The sequence below is a fragment of the Onychostoma macrolepis genome, chromosome 09 (assembly GCF_012432095.1).
Source record: "Onychostoma macrolepis isolate SWU-2019 chromosome 09, ASM1243209v1, whole genome shotgun sequence".
NCBI lineage: Eukaryota > Metazoa > Chordata > Actinopteri > Cypriniformes > Cyprinidae > Onychostoma > Onychostoma macrolepis.
The window spans coordinates 8,301,036-8,323,617 of NC_081163.1; the positions used below are offsets into that span (position 1 = coordinate 8,301,036).

At 35.4% G+C, this 22,582-nt stretch overlaps 1 protein-coding gene across 6 annotated transcripts in view; it reads right to left on the reverse strand.

Annotated features, from left to right (window-relative positions):
• gulp1a (GULP PTB domain containing engulfment adaptor 1a) overlaps positions 1-22,582 on the reverse strand; it is a 68,443-nt gene that overhangs the window by 34,594 nt on the left and 11,267 nt on the right. The window contains exon 1 of one of the 6 annotated variants that reach the window (XM_058786785.1): positions 22,527-22,566. The exons of 4 other annotated variants lie outside the window; for them this stretch is intronic. The gene's annotated coding sequence lies outside the window, so the exon portion shown is untranslated. Of the gene's footprint in view, positions 1-22,503; positions 22,567-22,582 lie in introns of those variants that run through there. One more of the 6 variants, XM_058786786.1, reaches the window with a different exon arrangement.

The following is a 22,582-nucleotide window of genomic DNA, read 5'->3' on the forward strand; positions in this document are numbered from 1 at the left end:
GTAGTAAACAACAGTAACATTCAGTCAAAAAGACCAGAACTGACAACATATCCCATATATCTTTGATTTGCATAGATGAAATTACTGCTTACAAACAAATGCTTGACAGTGATGCTTCAATACCACAGAGAAAAGAGGTTTTAGATTAGCTGAAAATTAACAAAAAGTGGTGTGTGGGGGGCTGAAACACCATTTCCAAAAAATTACTGGGGATTTGAGCTTCTTTAGATTACGATCACCATCGATGGATCAGGATCCAAGACTGGTGTGAAACATTTTCACGGTACCACAGACCTCAACTGAAAATGACTGTTTTTAATAATCCAACTGATATTATATGACATTACGATAATTTCATCTATGCAGAGCCTCCCACTTTTTCTCCAAAGGGTCTACATTTGGGGTGAGATAGGCTACAGGATTAAGGCTTAACAACAAACAACATGGAAGATGGGCACTCTGTTCATTATAATGTATTCTTCAAAATGCTCAGGCATAAACTACAAAGACAAGCAAGGACAGACTGCATGAAACTGAAATCAATACATAAAATGAGACTGAGAAATGAAAGACAAAGAGACTGAGAAAGACAAAAATAATGGAAACCCTCTTGGCGTTGAAGATTTGATTGCACAATGCTTGCTTGTGTATATTGAATTAGCCCTTAAGTAGATTTCCATGTATGTCATAAAGTGGTGTAGTAAAAGTGGTGTAGTAAATGTTCTGATTTTAAATTCTTATAGAATGAGCCACACTTGTGACCATACATCTATAATTCCAAGCTGCATTGTTTGACTTGTAAATACATGGAAAATAACACAGAAGACTACTTTTATGGTGCTTCTACTTACATTGTAACTGCATAGATTTTTTTTTTATTTTTTTTTTATCAGACACGTAATAAACCAACCAAGTCTCATTGAAAAAACATGACTCTAACAACATTTCTGTCCAAAAATATACCTATACATACAATTCACTGCAGTTTCCAGCTGAAATGATCACTAGTGGCAGTAAAACACAACTTTTATTCCTTTTCACACAAATTATGATTACAAAACAGATTATAATTTTATAAACTCTTATATTAATGTGGTTCCGTGCACTATACCATGTTATGACCCTTTTTGTTAATGAATAAATTTTGACATTTGCATAACATGACCAGCACAAAATATGTCTTTTCTGACATAGTAAACTTGCTTGTTAACTCACCTTGTACAGCATTGCACTTGTGATACAGAGCACTTGGCTACAAGACCAGTGAAACATGAGTAACAATAAAACCTCTCAAAGACTTGTCTATGCTAGCTAAAATGGCATGGTTGCTTCAGCAACTGCATTTTTATTTCAGGTTTGTTAATTCACAATTGTTAATTAATGTGCAATTCACTGGACATTTCACTTTGAAAGAGTTGCAAAAGGAGCAAGAAGCAATGTTATATAATTTTGCAGAAATGTCATCGCAGGCACATTTTTACAATGAGCCTGGATTGCAATACACCAAAACAAAACAAAACATGGAGTGAACACGTGCCATGTTGCTAGACTAGCAAGGTCACATGAACAGAATGATTATCATCAATCACAGTCTTTTATCCCAAACAGCGGAAGAGCTCTGACAGATGAAGAGGGCAGTAATGAGGCACATAGCTCTGGCTGGCAATAAGGGAAAAGAAGACCACAGCTTATAAAGTACATGATAAAACCAGGCTGCCAAGATGTCTTACAGCTGCTCACAGCTCATAGTCTCCACAGGAGCTGCAGAAAACAACCAAGGTCAAAACATGAGCATGCAAAAGACCTACAACTGAGGAGTCATTGGTGAGAGATTTGATGCATTAGGCATATTAGATGCATTAGACATGGTTTAAACATAAGCACACACAATGTGTGCAAAAAATGTGTGAATGTTTGCCTGTGATTTCAAACGATTTGCTGTTTTGCCGTCCCAAATCTTGGTTAAATAGGGAGCAAAACAACTTCCCAAATGAAGGCTGTTCAGAAAGGTAGGTAGCATATTCTGATTTCTAAGATTCTTTCTTTTAGGCCAATGGCTCATATCCTTGGGCGATTAAGGCAATCTCACAATGCATTGCAACTAGCTAAGAAATGTATACAGTGTGTGCAGAATTATTAGGTAAGTTGATATTCTGGTCATATTTTTTTTCCAAGAACATTTTACCAATTCCAAACCACATCAATCTTAATAACTACTATTGATTTTGTATTTAATAATTTATAAGTGATATATAATTGTCCATGAAGGCTGATAGTCAGAAACTTCTTATTTCAGGTGTGCAGAATTATTAGGCAGGTTTTCCTTTACAGATAAAATGAGCCAAAAAAGAGATTGAACTCAAGAATAAAACTTAAAAAAATTATTAAATGCCCATGAGAAGGATGCAATGCTAATGCAATAATAGAATTAGCAAAGTTAAGGCATGACCACTGGGCAGCGAAATGCTCATTGGGTCAGCAAGGTCAGAAAAAACAGATGGAGAGGAAAAGACACATGTTAACTGCAAAAGAATTAAGAATTAAGGTGAAGAATTAGGTGAGAAACCATCAGGAACTATTTAGTCTCCAGCGCCATCATTTTCCAGAACTGCAACCTTCCTGGAGTCTCCAGAATTACAAGGTGTCAGGTTCTCAGAGACTTTGCTTGGGTAAAAAATTCTTTAAAATGGCCCTCACTTAATAAGAATAACATGCTGAAGTGTTGTGAAATACATGAAGACTGATTTTGTATAGGATTTATGGACAGATAAGTGACTCTTGAAGGACCAGCATCACATCCTCTTGTACCACTGTTTGAAGAATTTATCTTCCAGAATCTGGCAGTAAGTTTTGGGAGCTCATTTTAGTTCATCTCCTATCCTGAAAAGTCTGTCTTGCAGGATTGATTAAAAATGAGCTCCTAAAACTTACTGCCAGATTCTGGAAGATAAATTCTTCAAACAGTGGTTGCGATACATCCACTGTCAACATTAGCGCATGGTAGCACAAGCTGGTTAAGGCCACACACCCACCCTCCACCTTGCCCCGCCTCTCTCCTCCTCATTAGCATTTAAAGCTACAGACACAGAAATGGCACGTCCTAAGGAAAGCTCATTGTGGGACTGGCTCGCAGTGGCTGAAATTCTGCACCAAGGCTGAATTTCGGGGAAACAGACTTCAGATACAGTACTAGGGACCACTTAGGCCTATATAAAAGCATCCAAAAAGCAGCATGTCATGGGACCTTTAACGCGTAAAAAAATATTTAACGCAATTAACGCGCGTTGTGGACCCGCCCAGAGGCGCATTTTCTATGAATGCGCTCTTTAAATAACAAATATATATTAGACTTTAGACTAGGTTTGAGTTGGTCTATGGCGCAGTCTATTTTCAGTTCCTCAAAATAGCAACGCGCCAACACAATGTGCCTGAACACACCGCTTTTTTAGACCATGGGCGCACAAAGGGGCGCAAATGCATTTGCTTTTAAACAACGCGGCGCAAGACGGGAAAATGAGAACAGCGTCGGCCTGAAACTAGCAAAAACACTTGCACTGTGCCAATTGCGCCGGGTGTATGATAGGGCCCTTTATGTTGTTTGTACCTTAATTTGAAGACTGAATGTGAAATTATTGCAATATAAAAGTATATTTAAAAACTTTAATGTTTGGTGGGATTAATCGTGATAAATTTCAGAAAAATGTGCGATTAATTAGTTAATTTTTTTAATCAATTGACAGCACTAATATATATATATATATATATATATATATATATAAAATGATGATGATTGTAAATATAATTCAGATGTAAATAAAATTCAACATGAAAAAAGTATTGACAAAAAATTGTTCCAACTAATTAAAATAGTTTATTAAATATTTCTGTGTGCTAGTTTTACATTATTTAGCAACATGGTAGCAATGTGAAATCAATTGTGAGCGCTATTTACTAGATAATGGATTCTGAGCTTTCAAAAGCAATCACTAATAAGGTTCCATTCAGTTAGTATATGGTCTTAGAGGTCAGTTGCCCAAGTAGCAGTACACAGCAAGGCAACTCACTAGGTTTTGGAATGGAGTCAAAGTGTACACAATAAATAACAGAAAATAGTGCTCAGCCAGAGTGAACATATTGTATATCTTTTACTTCCTTTCATTTGCTGTAACTCAAACACGCAATGTTAGCCAGCTAACAAGTAGCAGTTTTTCCCTCAAAAAAAAAAAAAAAAAAGGAAAAAAGGGAATGTAGCTTTAGAAGTAAAATCTAATAACAGTTTTTAAAGCACAATATATGTACCCACAAATGCACACATTGATATGCTTACCTTGTGCACACATTTTTCATGCAAATGTAAACAACAACAGGCTATTTAGAAAGTTAGATACAAACTAGAGAAACTAATTTAGGAAGAATGAAATCCACAAGAAGAAAAAAATCTATCACACTATTAGGTTGAATAACAGGGTTTATCTGAGAACGGCATTGATTGAACTGCATTTGGGTTTATTGTGCACCTCTGAGAATACAGAGGCATTTATCACATAATCGTATCATGGCATGACTCAGATCTATTGACTCGATGAACATGATGAATCTCTCAAGATTCAAGCTTTGACTTTATCAGAACATGACTGTAAAATTAAAGAAAAAACTGAACTGTACCAAATAATAAATCACTAAAATATCATTCTACAAATTACATCATAGCCCTCTCATATAACCTTTACAGGATCACATGAAAATTAATGCTGAGAAAATTCACACAATTTTCTGTGATTTATGTGGATGTTTTACATGAAAAAAAATATTATTATGCAGCCCCTTTTTTTTCAGTTTCCTGAGACCACACTAATGTTTTTCCCCACTTCCTGTGGCTAGTGTCATATGCTCACGCTTATTAACACTCCTTATGCAGCATAAAACAGCAGTCCCTTAATGCAACTGCCTCCTGGAAACCTAGCTGATCCTGCCAACAACATATGCTTGTTCAAAACTTAAATCACAATGGTCTAAGTTCACATGATCAGTACAGTAACTGCTAATTGTGACCATAGCTACATTTTTAAATCTATTCACAGTCCCAATAAAAATATGTGATGCATATAAATTTAAACAGCCTCAGAGTACATCTTTATATGATATTAACCCTAGAAAACACAAGAACACAATACACAACGTGTATATTAAAAATATTCTGCTATTCATCTCTTCAAATATTTATTTTCTTTTTGATCATTGATACTACTTTTAGAGAATTGAGACAAATTAAATATCTGGAAGCAAAAGGCTTCATTGTTGTAATATGGTATTGCGAATGTTGGAATGAGACAGAAAAACAGGGCATAAAAATAAAAGATTTCAACCATAAAATCCATTTTCCAAGCTCCATCAGCACAATCCTCAAATGGAATAGAAAAGAAATCCCTTTCTGCGGTTATAAAATTAAACATGTATGATCCAAGAGTACATACAGTATACATGTGTCAAATCAAATTACAGGATTTTAAATCCAAACGCACAGCAATGTATGTACACCCTGTCCAGCTGTCTTCACAAAGGGCAACAAAGGTAAAACAAAATGTCCTGGCTCACAGAACAAAAGAAGAGAGAGCAAGCCAGGCCAGCTAGAGGGAGCATGGGGCCAGAAGTGAGATGAAAGGCTGGAAACATAAAGCAGCAGTGGGTGGTGATGGCTTTCTTTATCTTGACTCTGCCATAAAGAAACAGCAATGCCATAAGTGATCTGCTTTTCTGACAGAATACTTGCTGTGTCAATGGGGGTAAAAGGCCATGCTGTACTAAACACCCTAGCTTTGAGAAAACGGCCCAGTAACATGGCTGATTACTGTCGGATAGCAGGTGTCAAATGCACAGGTCTCTTGTGGTTCAATTCTATTCTGCTGATGGACTGCATAGAACATTCCAGCAGACAAAAAGTGTTTGTAAGGTCTTTCTAAACGGCCTCTCTTTCTCTGTATGTGTCTGTACTTTCACGTAAAGGTGAAGTGTGTAATTTCTGTGCCACCTGTGTCAACAAACTAAACTGAAAATTTCAAAATTGCTATTGATCTGACAAACAGATTCCACCCTAAACCAAACCATTGCTGTGTCAGACTGGTCAGAATGTAAAAAAAAAAAAAAAAAAAATGGACAAACAAAAAAGCTAAAGTTAGCTTAAGATTTGTTTTTGGTACAATCGTATCTGCATATTAAGTTAAGTAAGGAGAAAGCACTGTAACATCAAGTATTGTAAATTGCACACATCACCTTGACAGATTAAGGACCCACTGAAGGTGAAATATGGCACTTCTGATAAAACTCTTTAGGGTAGCTGCAGGATTCGTGTCCAATTTCTTGAAGGTCAAACACTAAGTGAAACAGAGGGCATTCACACAGTGCATAAACACTGTGATTATGCATTACGCAGGTTTTCCCACACTGTGTGTATTCTTAATTATACCATAGCTCAGAAAAGCAGATGCAAAAAGCCATCTAACTGAGATACTAGGTTAACAAAACAAGGATTTTGTCACTCTTGAATGAACTTGACAGAAATGTCCATAAATGCTATGCCACTGAAAACTTGTAAAAAGATTTCTTAAAAAATTACATGCACACTACCCTTCAAAAGTTTAGTGTAGGTAAGATCTTTAAACCTCACCAAGGCTGTATTTATTTGATCAAAAATACTGCAAATACAAAAGTATTGAGAAATATTATTAATATTTAAAATATCAGTTATTCCTGTGATGACAAAGCTGAATTTTCAGCACCCTTTAAGTGTCACATGCTCCTTCAGAAATAATTTTGATATGCTGATCTGGGGCTCAAGTAACATTTCTTATTATTATCAATGCAATAATGAAAATAATGAAAACAGTTATAAACACACACACAACAGGAGTGGTCTTGAGGTTAAATATCCATATCAAATTAGGCAACATTTAGTAATTGTACCATCTCATAATTCACATAAAAGCACCTCTTCAAAGCAATAGTTCAGCCACACAAAAAAAGTCCTCAGGCTGAAATCTAATTTAAGTTTATTTAACATTAATCTATCAATACAGTCAGTGCCTCAGGCAAGCAGCATGGATATCCTAATACGATTACATTTCAGAAACAGCACCATGGTCCAACTCACTCCACATCAACTGAATCATGTGGCAGGCATGACTTAAAGCCTCTTGGGAGACACTTTGAAGGTAAATACAGCTCAAGTTCAGGGTTGAATGATTCTAATAACTTTGTGAGTGTCTAGTGCTGTGAGACTCTCTTGCCTTGAGTTAAGATATGAACCTGAAAAGACATTACAGCTGCAGTTAAGACTGCTAATCCTCTGTACACACAAAGTACATTTTACACTAGTGGATTGTCAGCTAAGTTTGGGCCTGACAGACTTAAGTTTTTGGCTACTTAAATAAGGGTAAAATGTGAGCACATCAAAAGTTCCCATGAACTTGTCTTGAAAAGCAAATGCATTGTAAAGACATAGTATTCGATGTAAAACTTTAATCTTTTGATTTTTGCACATTTTAGCATAAGAAAAAAAAATCTGGTTGAAAAACTTTCTGGTTTCTATCAGCCAACATCAGATTTGTTATGCTAGATATTTTAGATTAGATACTGATTTTTTCCCCTCATTTCTTGAGGAACAATATACAAACACACACAATAACATTTATTCTGATGACATTCGCTTGTAGCCATTATTTTGATTTGATTTCTTGGCATACTTCAGGTGATTTCTCTGTTTTTGTAGACTCCTTTTCAACCTAAGTGGTGCTGGTTTAAAGGAATACTTCACACAGAAAATTTAAAGTTTGTCATTACTTACTCGCCTTCATGTTATACCAAACTTGTATATGCTATTATTCTTTCTGTGGAACACAAAATTGGAAATTATATGCCCCCATTTCACATACAACAACAGTTCTCATGTTTGTCAATATACAGCAAAATATAAAAATTAGATGTAGTCCTTTCCATTTGAGCTCTAGCATGTGTGGAAAAACTGAATTTCTGTCATTATTTTGCTGATAATCTTGCCTCCAGTGTCAAAGACAGAATCAATGAGTCGAACTCACAAACTGGATCAGCTCGATTTGTGACTCACCGACTCATTTATCCAGTCTCAGCAGTTCTCAAAGTTAACAGCTCACTGGAGGGGAAAGTTATCAGTGAATAATGGCTTAGATTGCAGTCTGTTCCTCATACAAAGCCAACCCAAGCTCATTGGAAAAACGGGCCTGTGGCGACAATTACACTGTTTCTTGCACGTTTCACAACACTTTCAAGTGAAATGTCCAGTGAGTTGTGCTAAAAACACATTGCGTTTCATCCGAAAAAGATGATTGTGAATCTGCCAATGTTTTATTATGGTGGTTATTAACAGTAATTTGGAAATGAAATGCTTGGTAAGTGGTGCTAAAATGTTAATGCTCTATTGCAAAAATAATGCACCGCCTACACTAAATGGATAGTGTTAACAAAAGCAAACATTAGAAAATATGTATTTGCTGAAGCAACCATGCTGTTTTAGTCAGCTTTGGTCTCTGTTATAGTGATGCATTTCACAGGACTCATACCATATCGCAAATGCAATGCAGTACCAGGTGAGCTACAAAGCAAGTTTACCATGTCAGAAAAGTCATATGGAACTGGTTGTGTGATGCAAACATATTAGTTTACAGGCCATGAACTACGTTATAAGTTCATAACGTAGTGTTATGCAAGGAACTGAGCATCTTTATTAACCAATAATTTGACCTGTCATTATCCACCTTTTTCTTCCCATAAAATGGGCACAGCCATTTGTAAATTCTATGGGTCTAACTTCCGGTCAATTTGCAACTTGATATTAAAAATTAGTCTTACCATATTATTATTTTGTTATCAACTTTTTATTATTATTTTATTTTTACACATAACATCCATTCAAACCCCCACCACCACCCAAAAAAAACAACAGACATATAATCAATACTTTACAGAGTCCAGTCAAAAGGAAGAGAGAGAGGGAGGGAAAAAACAAAACAAGTCATTCCTTTATATAATCAAGTATGTTAAAGAAAAAACACTGCCAAGCATCAATAGTAGAGGGCTTGGCCCCATTAATTTGCGCTGTTGTACATTCACAAGTCACTATTTTCAGGAGGCTATGGATCCAATATATTTTTCCACACATGTGCGGTGTAAACTAGTTCTGTATTATTGTTTTCTTTGCAGCTGTAAAACCAGCAAACAACATTCTCTTTTGTATTAAGCTTATACAGAGACCAGAATCATCATTAAGAAGACATAAACCTGGGTTAGCAAAGCAATCAATTTGTAGTAAGGAGGATAAAACCAGGTTTACATGTGTCCATAGATTAATGACGATAGGACATTCCCAAAACATATGCAGAAAAGTACCTGATGATGCAGTATTACATATATGGCAGTTCAAATTTGGTTGAAGTTTCATTTTGAATCTTTTGTAAGGAGTTATGTATGCTCTATGAATGACTTTGAAGTGAATAAGGCGATGAGCCAAGTTTTTAGATGTTAAGCTGAGGTTAGACCACACTTTCTCCCAATCGACAGATAAATTAAGGTCAGTTAATTCCCGATTCCAAATAGATTTAATAGAAAGAGGTTTTGTAATGCAATCAATAATTATATTATATATTAAAGAAACAGATGGCTGGCCAGAAGATGGTGCAATCCAATCCTGCATAGGATGAGAGGAGATGGGAGATGCCCAAGGATCTCCATACGCTTTGAGAGCAGAACGTAATTGTAGAAAGACAAAATATGCGGATGCTGGTAAACAAAATTTGGTTCTTAATGTCTGAAATGAATAGAGGCCCTGGTTATCATATATATCACCGCACGTGTTTATGCCTAAAGAAGACCAAGAGGGTTGGACAAATGGACGATTTCCGCATACAAAATTAAAATTGTGCCATAAAGGTGTACTATTACAAAACTTGAAGGGTACTCCTTTGAAGGGTTCAACCATTTTCCAGATTTTAATAGAATTAGCCACAACCGGACCAAATTTATAATTATCACCTTTTTTCCGTGTGCCGGTAAATGACATATCTTGGAGTCTATTTGGTTTAACCTTGTCAGCTTCCATCACTCTCCATTAAACTTTAGATTGAGGATCAACCCAATTATGAAGAGCCTTAAGCTGGAACGACCAATAATACAATTCAAAATTTGGTACAGCCAGTACTCCTGCACGATTAGGATGTTGTAATGTGGTAAGTTTGATTCTGGGCATTTATCATTCCCTATAAAATGAGAAATTATGGAGTTGATCTCCTTAAAGTAACCTGGGGGATTCTTCCTTGAAGAGAGACTTTCAGATCCTCACATCTTTGAATGTCATTTTTTAGCTTAATTTGAATACTATTAAAATTGTCTCTGGCAATCTTCTGGATGTTTTTATATATGGTAATGCCCAAATAGATGAAAGATTCCTTAATAGGGATAAATGAGGGAATAGAAGAATTAGCTTTAACATTGTTAATTGGCATTAAAGCAGATTTGCTCCAATTTATTTTGTAACCTGATAAGCTACTAAAATGATCAAATTCCTTAATTATACTAGAGACTGAAACATCAAAGTGGTCTAAATATAGAATAATATCATCAGCGTACAATGAAATACTATGATTATGATCATGAATCTTAATCGATATTTCAGATTTCCTGATGGCTTGTGCTAAGCATTCAAGAGAGAAGCAAAACAATAAGGGGGAAAGCGGACATCCCTGCCTCATTCCCTGCTGTAAAGGGAACGGGGGGGGAACGGACTGGTAATAATAATATTACCAGTCAGGACTGATGCTGCAAGTGAGTGGTATAATGTCTTAATCATAGAAATTAAATGTTCACCTTACCATATTATTTTAATGTATTATCTTAATTATGAACACACTGGTTTGTAGTGCAAACAGTTTTACTGTTTACTGCACGTTGTTATTCTTCTCATTATTTCCTTAGAAGCTAATGAACCGGAAGTCTTGCTCATAGGCTTACTTCCGTGTTGAAGAAAAAGGTGGATAACTTGCATGAAAATAAAGTTGTCTGTGTTTTTACCATTTCAGCTGAAAAGTGCAGTGAATTGTTCATTTTGGGAGTTTCACAGAAATGTAGAGGTATGTTTTTCCAATGCTGTAAAAAGCTATTATACTTTAGAAGTTTTTGTAATGCAATATAGCACACAAGTTGTATGAATGACTTTTCATGGTGTTTTCTTCCTAAGGTAACTATGACTATCATTGTATGGAAAAGAGCAGTGTGAAGACACATCAAAAACTTTCCCTTCATGTTCAACAGAAAATAACAAAGGCTTTGAACAACATGTGAGTAAACAATCGCAGAAGTTTTATTTCTTGGGTTCTTTAAGTTATTCATTCTATTATATATACTATTTGTGTTCATTCCTTCATTCTAACCTGCCACTCCAGGTGCTGGCTTAAGTAAAGAATACCTAAAGCACTGGATGAAACACACTTGCTGACTGGCATACACTAAGTCTAAGCCATACCTGTCACTGAAGAATAGTGTCCTGTGGGAGAGGTTTTCAATAATCCATCACCTGAGGTCACACATTCTCCTCACACACCAGTTCTCCCTTTTTCTTTTCTCATATGAGTCTCTCCAGCATCTTACACTTCCCTTGTTGCACAAGCTTGCACAATTCATACACCCTTTGCAGATTATATTTCACAGATTTCATTTCTTCTCTCTTCAACTTGACCTTAATCAACTCCGCACTATAACAGTGTGTCTGCTCATGCGAAAGACTCAATTTAAAAGGGGATTTTCAAAAATGTAAATTAGGAACTACGTGGCAACAAGTTTGCGTATCATCAGTGTGAGCCATTTGAAAACAACAGAACTGCAAGCGCAATTTAGTTTGCAAATAACTCAGCGATGCTTTTATAGAACCTGGCCTTTTATTGCAAAAGCGTGACATTAGACATGATAATGGCTTCACTGGTTGGGGAATTATGTGGCACCGAACAGGCACTCAGATGAAATCACAGTGGCATGTGAATTATCTACAGTCAGGTTAAGAGTGGTGAAAAATGACTGGAAATCGCATGTTCATCACAGGTGCTCATATTGCGATTTGTGACATTTTAACTTGCCTTGTTAAGAATATGACTGGACACAGTAAAAGATGCTGTAAAATTTAACAGTCCAGACTTCGGCCTATGCCTTGAAATAATCACAATCAATAAAGAACAAAAATTGGATGGACTAAGTTGTCCGGCAGCACAAAAACTGCTTCTGTAGGTGCGTTCATCATCTCTTTATCGTATTAGGATAGGGAAGGTAAATTGCTTTGTGTTGACATCTCAAGACTGGGCATCAACAGCTGCATAAAATCAGGGCAAAGCCCATTCCAGCACAATTGTCAATGGAGACAAGCCTTATAATGAAGAAAAATAAATCTCATTGGGTTTCATGAGAATGATTTTTATGGGTCTAGCTGGAGAAGAACTTGGCACATACTGATTAGGGCACCCACATAAATAACTTCAAATCAAATTATATAGGCCTAGCAGAATATTTAAGATACAAACTGTTTGTTCTTTTTAAACAACTTGGCTTCAGCTGGCTGATAGATTTAAACTCTAATGGGAGCTTAAGTAATGAGATGGTATGAGATGGCAAAAACCATGATGCAAAAGTATTTCTTTAAAAAAAAACAGCTCAGATACTTTTAATGCAAAATAATGAAGACTGGAATAAATTAACTTAATTTTAAACAACTAAAACCAAGATAATTGTATACACGAAAGAACAGACAGAGCAGGGATCACATCTTAACATCTTTAAAACAAGAAGCAAATTGCATAGCAGTATTCCAGAGGATATATTTTGTTTTGTTGTAAAGTTTCATTAAATTTCAAGCATTAATCTGTGAACCTAACCCAATTTAGAGAGGCAAGTAATTTGTTGCTTGCAAAATTGCTAATTAGGTAAGAAACTTGTATTAAGATAAAACTGCAGAAAGATATTTTCAGTCCTAAAATCTTTTTTTCTGAATTTATCTTCTGGAAAATATTTTTAAAATGGAAAACAAAAAATACTAATTAAGAAAATGATTTTTGAGGTACAAGAACCTGTCTTTTCAATCACATCTATAAGGCCATTGACAAATTGTTGGTGAATGCTTTGGAAAATGTCAGCAAACATGTCACTTGCCATTTCAAGTGGAAAATGCAAGTGAGAAAGGTTTCCAAACTAACTCATAAACTAACCGAAAATAACATTATTTTTGAAACTTAAGCTTTTATTCACACAAACTGCACATGAATGTGTATCATCAAACTAATTTAAAAGTCAGTGTAGACACAGTAGGCCTATTTCAAGCGACAATAATGGGCTGCAGAATAAACTTCCCCATGTAGTCAGCAATCTCAAAGATGTATAAATCCTGAAATTCCAAATAGTGGCTACGCCTAGAAGCAACCAATGTAATAAGATTTATCTCCCATGAGCTGTCTTATGCCCTCCCAAAGCTGTGCTTGAGAGTCAGAAGTATAACCAAGTGCTGTGGGGCATGAACTTCAAACCTTCACAGTCATTTGGTAAAAGCCACACAATAAGAATAGATTAGAACACTTCAGCGACCATAACGTGCACCAGAGTATAAATATATAATTTTTTCCTCAGGGGACCATTTCCTCTGGGGTCAACAAAGGTAACAACCTAATTAAGATATGACAGATTTATAGAAAAAATGCTGTGTAAACAAACGTTTGTCACTGGGCGTGAGGAATTCCATAAAAGATCAAGGGTCTATGGAAAACAAAAAGAAAAAATCACTGGTAAAATGATTTTCATGATATTTAGTGGGAAATCATGAATTAAAGGGGTCATATGATGCGATTTCAAGTTTTCCTTTCTCTTTGGAGTGTTACAAGCTGATTGTGCATATAAGATCCCTGAAGTCGCAAAGACTAAAGTCTCAAAACCAAAGAGATATTCTTTATTTATTTTATTTATTTATTTTATTTCAGGTTTATTTGACAGGGACAATGCACATCAATAATACGTAAATGTACAATGTGCCAGAATTAGCCAAAAGACTATTTTGCATCCGCAGTCCTTGGACTGATGGTAAAATTGTCACCCTAAAAATATAAAGCAATTAATCAAAACATAACAAATACATGCTTCTAAATACATATAAATGTTACACAAATCCTAAAAAATTAACATCCGTTTAATAATTATACTATACCTTGAACCAACAGATCAATACCAGCTCATGCAAACACATACATAATCCAACAGTCAAACAAAATAACCAATGTATCACTAATCCATAATATCAATATGCAGACAAAGACAATTTAAGCATACAGACAAGTAACAGTAGCAGTGATCATTCAATCAGTACTCAACCAAACAACCTCATGTATATAGCCTAAAATGCTCAACTGTGAAACAGACAAGACAGGAAGGCAATAGAATTTAGTTTATAAAATTAATGTTGACAATGCTGACTCTCAATTAACCACTTCTTCAAGTGAACCTTAAAAGCGGCATAAGTATTAAAATTTGTAATGTTAGTTGGGATGGAGTTCCACTCAAGAGCAGCCCTAACTGAAAACACTCTTTGACTAAATGCACTTTTCTTAAAGGGACTATACAATGACCTCTTACTGCACTTCTCATTAATCTGTAACCATTTGGTGCTATGTTTACAAACTGGTTCAATACAGGAGGAGCCAGTCCATGTTTAATTTTATACATAAGACAAAGATCTGAATATACAATCAAATTTTCCCAACTTAATATGTTATATATTTTTTAAATATCACAATGATGATGGTGTATGGATTTCTTATCTAAAACTTTCAAAGTTTGTTTATATAGAGAGAGAATTTGTTTGAGATACATATTACTTGCTTGTGACCAGGTTGTCAAACAATAGGTAATATGTGAAAAGATCATTGAATGCACAAACATCTTCGCAGCCTTAGTTGACATGCAGCTATGGGCATATCTAAACTTGAAGTTGAACTTAATGTTGTTGCAAACCTTCTTGATATGCAATCTAAAAGTAAGATTGCCATCAATATATACACCCAGATATTTAAAATCTGAGACGACTTGTAGTCTCTCCCCATCTATGACTACATCTGGCTCTGCACAACAGCTTTTAGATTTACAGAAAAACATACATACAGTTTTCGATAAATTTAGTTGTAAGCAATTATGTTTTAGCCATTCTGTGATCTTTAACATTGAGTTTGTTAACTGAACAGCAGTATCATCAGCATACATCTGGATGTTAGAATTAAGACAAACATTTGGAAAATCATTTACATACAGAGAAAATAAAAGTGGGCCCAAGATCAAACCTTGTGGGACACCTGCTGACAAAGAAACAACACCTGGTTGATAATTCTTCACTCTAACCAACTGAGACCGATGCGTTAAATATGATTCTACCCATTTAATGGCATATACAGAAAAATTAAATGCATTCAGTTTAGATAAGAGAATTCCATGATTAATGGTATCGAAGGACTTTTTTAAATCTAGAAAGACGGCACCAACAACCCCTCCTCGATCCAACAATAACTTCACTTTTTCTATAAAATAGCAATTAGTTGTATCTGTTGAGTGATTAGTACGAAAACCAAACTGATGTGGATGTAAAGGATAAGCACTGGTATTTAAATGATTTATAATTTGTTCTGCAACTAGTTTTTTGGCCACCTTGGAAACCACGGGCAAAATGCCAACAGGTCTATAGTTGCTGGTGGATAGACGATTACCTCCTTTAAATACGGGAATTACAGCAGCTAATTTCCACACATTTGGGAACATCCCATGAGTAAATGAAACATTTACAATTTTTGTAATCGGGTTAACTAATACTTCTGAAAGCTCTTTCAACATGCATGTAGTCATCCCAATGACACCTTTAGCTCAAGATGGCCTGAGGGATCTAATCACTCTCATCACATCTGACTCACTGATAGATACTATGTTGAAAGCTGGTTCTGTCTGTTTAACTTGACAAAAAGTGTTCTTAAATTCAGGAGTAAAATACTTAAATGATATTCTCTACTGAATCAACAAAATACTTATTAAGAGCATCAGCTACTTCCGCTGGCTTATTCTGAAGTTTTCCATCAACAAGCAGTTCAAGTGATTTAGGATTTATAGAATTATGTCCCATTAATATTTTTAACTGGCTCCAAATAGACTTAGTATTGCCTCCTGCTTTTTCTATTATGTTCAGAAAGAAGTCAGCTTTAGCTACCCTAAGTTCTTTAACTACCCTATATCGCAACATAATAAAAGGATGTCTATCGCTGCTTACTTTATATTTGACTGCAACCTTTAGGGCCAAATCCCATTTTTTCATTAAATTTAAAATTTGTATGTTCATCCAAGGAATGGTGTTCTTTCTACTTCTTTGTCCGCATGCAAATTAAGCCCATCTGTTTATCTGTGAATCTTTTGCTTTCTTCTTCTGGTGACTTTCCTAAAAGCACTGTCTCCCAATTAATGCTCTGGACAGCACTTATAAATTGACCTTGCATATTTTTGGGGATATTTAAAGATTCCTGATCTTGGACAAATGGAGTAAAACGTTTATTGGTTAGCTTCCTTGCTATCAGAATCAAATTATGATCTGATAGTCCAGTCAACATATTAAAGGATTTGACAATTCGTTTTGGTCTATTACTAAATATCAGATCTATTTATCAAAGTTAAGACTCTGCCACGCCCCCTAAAACGGCTCATTCAAACACACCCCCACATATCTACGTCACGGTGTGGAAATATTTGTGTAATGCCGCCCAAATGTTCACGCAAAGAAAGAAGGCGTGGTTTCAGTAACCACAGTAGTGTTGATTAAGCCATGTCAGGGAGACTCTGTGTGTTTCTAGGCGAAAGCAAAAGCACTTTATTTGGCCTTCCAAAAGTAGATGCATTTAGGAATCATTAAGATTACTTACAACTGAACAGCAACGCATTTTATGGACAACCGTTTCGTGAACCTAGGAGAGGAGGTAATTCTGACTTTGCTATGACATTCTGGCGCTTCTGAATCAGCGCCTGTAAGTAAGTTTTGTTATTAGTTTAAGTATTTGCTATTGACTGTTCAAATGCGGAGTTTTGCGAGTTTTGTGTGTGTGTGTGTGCGAGAGAGAGAGTGAGGGTGTGCCCTCACATGTCCTGAAAAGTGAAGCTGTGGGCTCTTTGATCGCCCCCTGGTGGCTGGCTGCAGTACAGGTCATAAACCCTGCCCTCTCCATGTAAACGAATGGGACTTGAGTCAAAATAAAAAAATAAATTACACTTCCAATACAATTTTCCGAAATATGGTTTTGGTCATTCAAGGTAGTTATCATCACACTGATATATGTTCAATTGTTCATTTTTGTGCTAAGTTTCATTTTAGCTAGTAATTTGAAGCTATAAAAACGGGGCATGTCCTTATGGTTGATTGGGTCTGCGGGAGTTTGATTCCGCGGCTCCACCTCACGACACTACTGCGCAGACTCGGGCTCCAAATAACGTCATTTTCTCAAGATGGCAACGGCCACATTGAGATCCTTTGGCTTCACTTTTCTATAGTGAAAGGAAGCGGAGACACGTTGTCCATCTTTTTTTACAGTCTATGAGAGAGAGAGGGTCACATCACAGCACGTCAGCTGTCTTAAATCACGGCTTGTGTGCAAACACATATGAGCTTCATCACCATGTCTGTCACGCGACTCTGTTCCCCTTTCGGGCTTGAACTGATGGTAAAACTAAGGACATTATTAACTGTCTTTACATTTATTTTGAAAGAAGATGCTCGCTATTATGGAAAGGGGCATTACATTTCCGATGAGTGCTTGCGGTGTTCAGCCAATCACAATGCACTGGGTCAGTTGGCCAATCAGAGCAGACTGCGCTTGTCGGAAGGAGGGACTTTGTAGAAAAGTAATGTGTAATAAACGTGTAATAAACGTAAAAAGTAACATGTAATAAAAGTGTTTATCACCAAACAGAAATGCAAAGATAATGATTGTTTTCAAACAATCCCACTCCAATGCATGGTTCTGATTGAGCCAATGTTACAATAAAAAAAATTAAAATAAAAAATCTAAAATAAATAAATAAATAAAATTCTAAGTCGACCTAGTTTCAAGTTAGGATTATTTCAATCAATCATGCTAAATTGCACTTATACATTCTAATGGTTTTCCTCTAATCTGGATTTTAACTACAGATGAAGCAATTTTAGTTGAAAAAAAAAAGATAAAGTAATGAAGTAAAAAATTCATGCCGTTCATGACAGAGCCATTATATTCAGACAATTCACTGTCTGTACCAGTAATGAGGTCACTGGATGTTTGCCTCATCCTTTTCTAAGTATGCCCTCATTTGCAATTTGGTGCTTTCAAAAATACATCTGGCAGATGAAAGATTCTGATCGTTATTTTTTTCACATTTAGTAATGCCAAAAACTGGAGCTGATTGTACTGTTAAAACTGCTCTCTGACAAGAAGTTCACTGTACATGAGTACGAAGAGAAAAAAAAGTTTAAACCGAGAAGTCAAGAACAGTCGTGTCATGAATATACCACTGAGCATAAAAAGCGAAATACTCTATTCAAGTATGATATTTATGCTAAAAGGATGGCAGAACAGGAGAGCTGAACACCCCTGAAATAATCAATGTGTAATGCAATTACGGTTATGCATGTGCTAGGCCTATTAACAGATTCTTAATTAGATTTTTCCTTTCTTCAAGGTTTCTAAAGGACTAATGTATGCCAAAGAATGCACATTTAATATACATTTATGTGGATTTACTTAGCTACACTTTGGGGACACATTTGTCCTCAGAAGTGAGCTCAATCTGACAAAACCTTCCTTTGGGATATCCAGGGATGCCCCCAATTTGAAATATTATTCATAAATAATATATATTTTTTAATTTAAAACAGCAAACGTTTCCATTTAGGGGTTAAGGTTAGTCAGTAGTATTTATAATTAGCTTTATATAAAAACAGTAAAGTCTCTGGCTTGTCCTCATTTAGACAAGCTAAGTTAACGTGTGTATAGCACCACAGAAACTTCAGTTCTTTGGAGCTATGAAAACTGCAAATCAGCATATCACTGAAAAGGAACATCTTGCACATTTATTAACTTCCCAGTTCGGAGGCAATTTAAAAACACTATTTTCAAACATTAAAAAAACCTCCCCACTTCTTTCATAAATTGTATATTAAAAGGAAAATCTCTCTTGAATAATCAACTACATTGGGCATTTGTAATTAAAAAGAGCTTTGGAGTTTTGTGTTTGACAAAAACAGGAAAAAATATGCTTTTATATCAGTAATGCATCTATGCAATCTATGAAAAAAGGTAATATGCTTTAGACAGAAAGAAAACATGTCATTAAACATAAAAGCAGGACAGCCGACCTTGCAAAGTTTTTGAATACAGTAATAATGTTCTCCATCAGAATAACAAAGGCCTACATACAGTAGTAAACTTACACACACAAACCTAGAAAGAACTGAGAACATCAAAATGTTCATCTGGTGTGATGTTTTTCCTCTGTTCAAAGGAATAAATTAAAAATAAAACTAACCTTAATTTACCCCTTTGTGTTACAAGAAAAGTTTATCCAGCCATAAAAAAAAACATCAAAAAGTGCTCATATTCAAGGTCTTTTAAAGCCATTTTGTGTAAGGAACAGATCAAATATAAGTTATAATAGTTATACATAAGCTATTCACTGCAAAATTTCCCCTCGGTTCTTAAAATCATGCCATTCCACTTATTTGAACTTTGTTTAAAACATGCAAAAACAAAGAGTTAATTTATTCTAATTTCAATGGGACTATTTTTTAAAAGTCATGACTTGTGTTTTGACTTGTAACTTTATTCACACAATTTTTATTTTGTTAAAAGTTTTGAACAGTTATTTGAAATATATTTTGAGCACTAGTCCAGTATATATTTTTCATTTCTTTTTACTAACAAATGGTATGCATTACGTTTTTATTATCCATTTTCATAATAAATAATCCCATTTTCTACACTGTAAAAAAATTTGGTCTGTGCAATTCGAAATCGAATCACCTTTGATTATGAATGTGATATTGCCTAGCTTGTCAGTGAACTATTGCTCTGTGTAGTAAATTCCGCTCCATCTGAAAGCAGGTGATGACGATTTACTACTAATCACGAAACCGGCTTTACTGACTAGATGCGCATGATAATCGAATTCGATTAATTGCAAAGCCCTAAAAAAAAATCCATAAAATTAATGGTAAAAAAACAGCAGCTGTGGTTGCCAGAATTTTACCATAAAGATAGGGTAGCAACATTTTAGGTTTTACGGATTTAACTTAAATTTACAACTGGTATAATGTTAATATACCAACCTATTGAAGTACTGAAATCTGTTTTGTACCTTTGTAATACACTGATAACAACCAAAAGCAGGTGGTGATGAGAACGTCACACGATGAACCAGCTCATCACAAGCAGCTTTTAAATATTAACATATATAGAAGGTGTACAGTGTCATTCACACAAACACTAAACACCATCATGGTAACACACATGAAACTGAAATAATGCAATAAACATTAATTTAACATCATTAGATGTAACATACAACCCTAATGTACACAACCGATAAGAAAAAAACAAGAAGAAGCATAGGCCTAGCTATTTCAACAAAAAAAACATCAAATTTGAAATGTAAAACAGGGAATTATGGGAATGTCAATTATGGTTATTCACTGTAAATTATACATTCTTTTTCACTTCCAAAAACGGTATACTACTGTAAAATTACATGTAATGACCAATACAGATGTTCACCATATATAGTAAGCAGGGGAACTTACCATTTAACCATTTAACATTTTTTTACTGTAGCATTTTTACAGTGTTTTACTGTTAAATTCGCAGCTATTTTTTACAATGTATCCTACGGTGCAAAAAGAAACTGAATAAGTCTGATTTTCACTTATTGCTCACAAAAATATACATAGGGATTTTAAAACTATTGGAGAAAAAAACCTAGCAGTTCCAAAGCCTTGCAGTCTTTTTTTTTTTTTTTTCATTAAACACATTGACTGAAAACAAATATTACAAAGTCATGCACTGGCACCTCATGCTGCGCAAATGACTAAATGGCCAGAGAATGGATGGCAAGAAGAATTAATTTAAGTCTCCTTACTGGCAGAATATTTGCTATAGCAGAATGGTGGACTTCTTGAGAGTCAGTGATCAGTTTGCCTTTCTCAGAGAGGGACTGTAAATTCAGTAAAACTGACTGGCTCACACTGAAGGAAAAGGTATTGTCATGCAGATTACAGCCTGGAAATGGCCTCTAGAGGTATCCATGGACAGACCTCGCCAGTCCTTTCTAGGGGCACTACATGGCCAAAAAGGAGTTTTAACTACTGAACAAAAAAAAAACTGGAGTAGGATGAAACCCTTGTGCAAGCTATAGAAAATGCAACTTAATATAATCATGATATGTCTATGCATAAAATGCATAACATGATATACAAATAGACATCCAAAAAAAAAACCCATTAAAAAACATCTTATTTTGAAGACGACAGATAGGCAAATAAACAGATAGAAAGACAAATAAACAGACAGATAAGTAAACAGAAATGAAAAACAGGTAAATGGATAGATAGAAAAACAGACTGAAAGGCAGCTGCACAAAATGTAGATTGATAGACAAATACAGTAGACAGACAAATAGACAAGAAGACAGTATCTACAGCACCTATCAGACGGGAAACAAACAGCTAGACAGATGAACACAAACACCTCAGACAGCTAGATAGACAAATTAGCAGATATATAGCCAGATAAATAAAAAGAAAGACAGACAGACAGACTAATAAACATATAGACTTTGGCAAGTAAACAGGTGAAGTGGAAAACTGTGATAAACTGTCTGCTGCTAAATATATTTTCAATCACACAATACAGAGGGGAAAAAACAAGAATATTACAAGTAAAAACGTAGGTTTTTATATCCTATATCCCATTTTACCGTTCACCTAAAAGACGGACAGATTTTAACCCATTAATTAATCGCGTCAATATACTGTAACTATATAGCATCAATCTGAAAACAAACACTGATCAGATGTCAGGCGCATCAGTAACCTGCACTTTTCTGCTAATTAAAAACCAAAGCAAAGCTTAAGGAGATGCAATATCTATGTCCAGCAACAAATACCCTACTAACGTTAATCCATAAAATCCACTTGTCAATTTGAAGATCACAGTTAACAGCCGAAATATCCCGCCTGCTGGCACTCGTGCAACCGTGTTACAGAAGGAACCTGCTCGAGCGCATTCCATCCTTACAAATTCCGTTCGTAACATTCCTCTAGGATACAGCTTTAAACAAACCAGTGTTTACATCATGGCTGAAACTACTTCATCTGACGAACAGAATGTAAAAGAAAGTTTTACACACGTTCTCAACAAGCGCTGACTCACTTTCCAGGACTTCAAGTTTCTTTTTTTAAGAGATGCGACGTACAAACACAATCCAC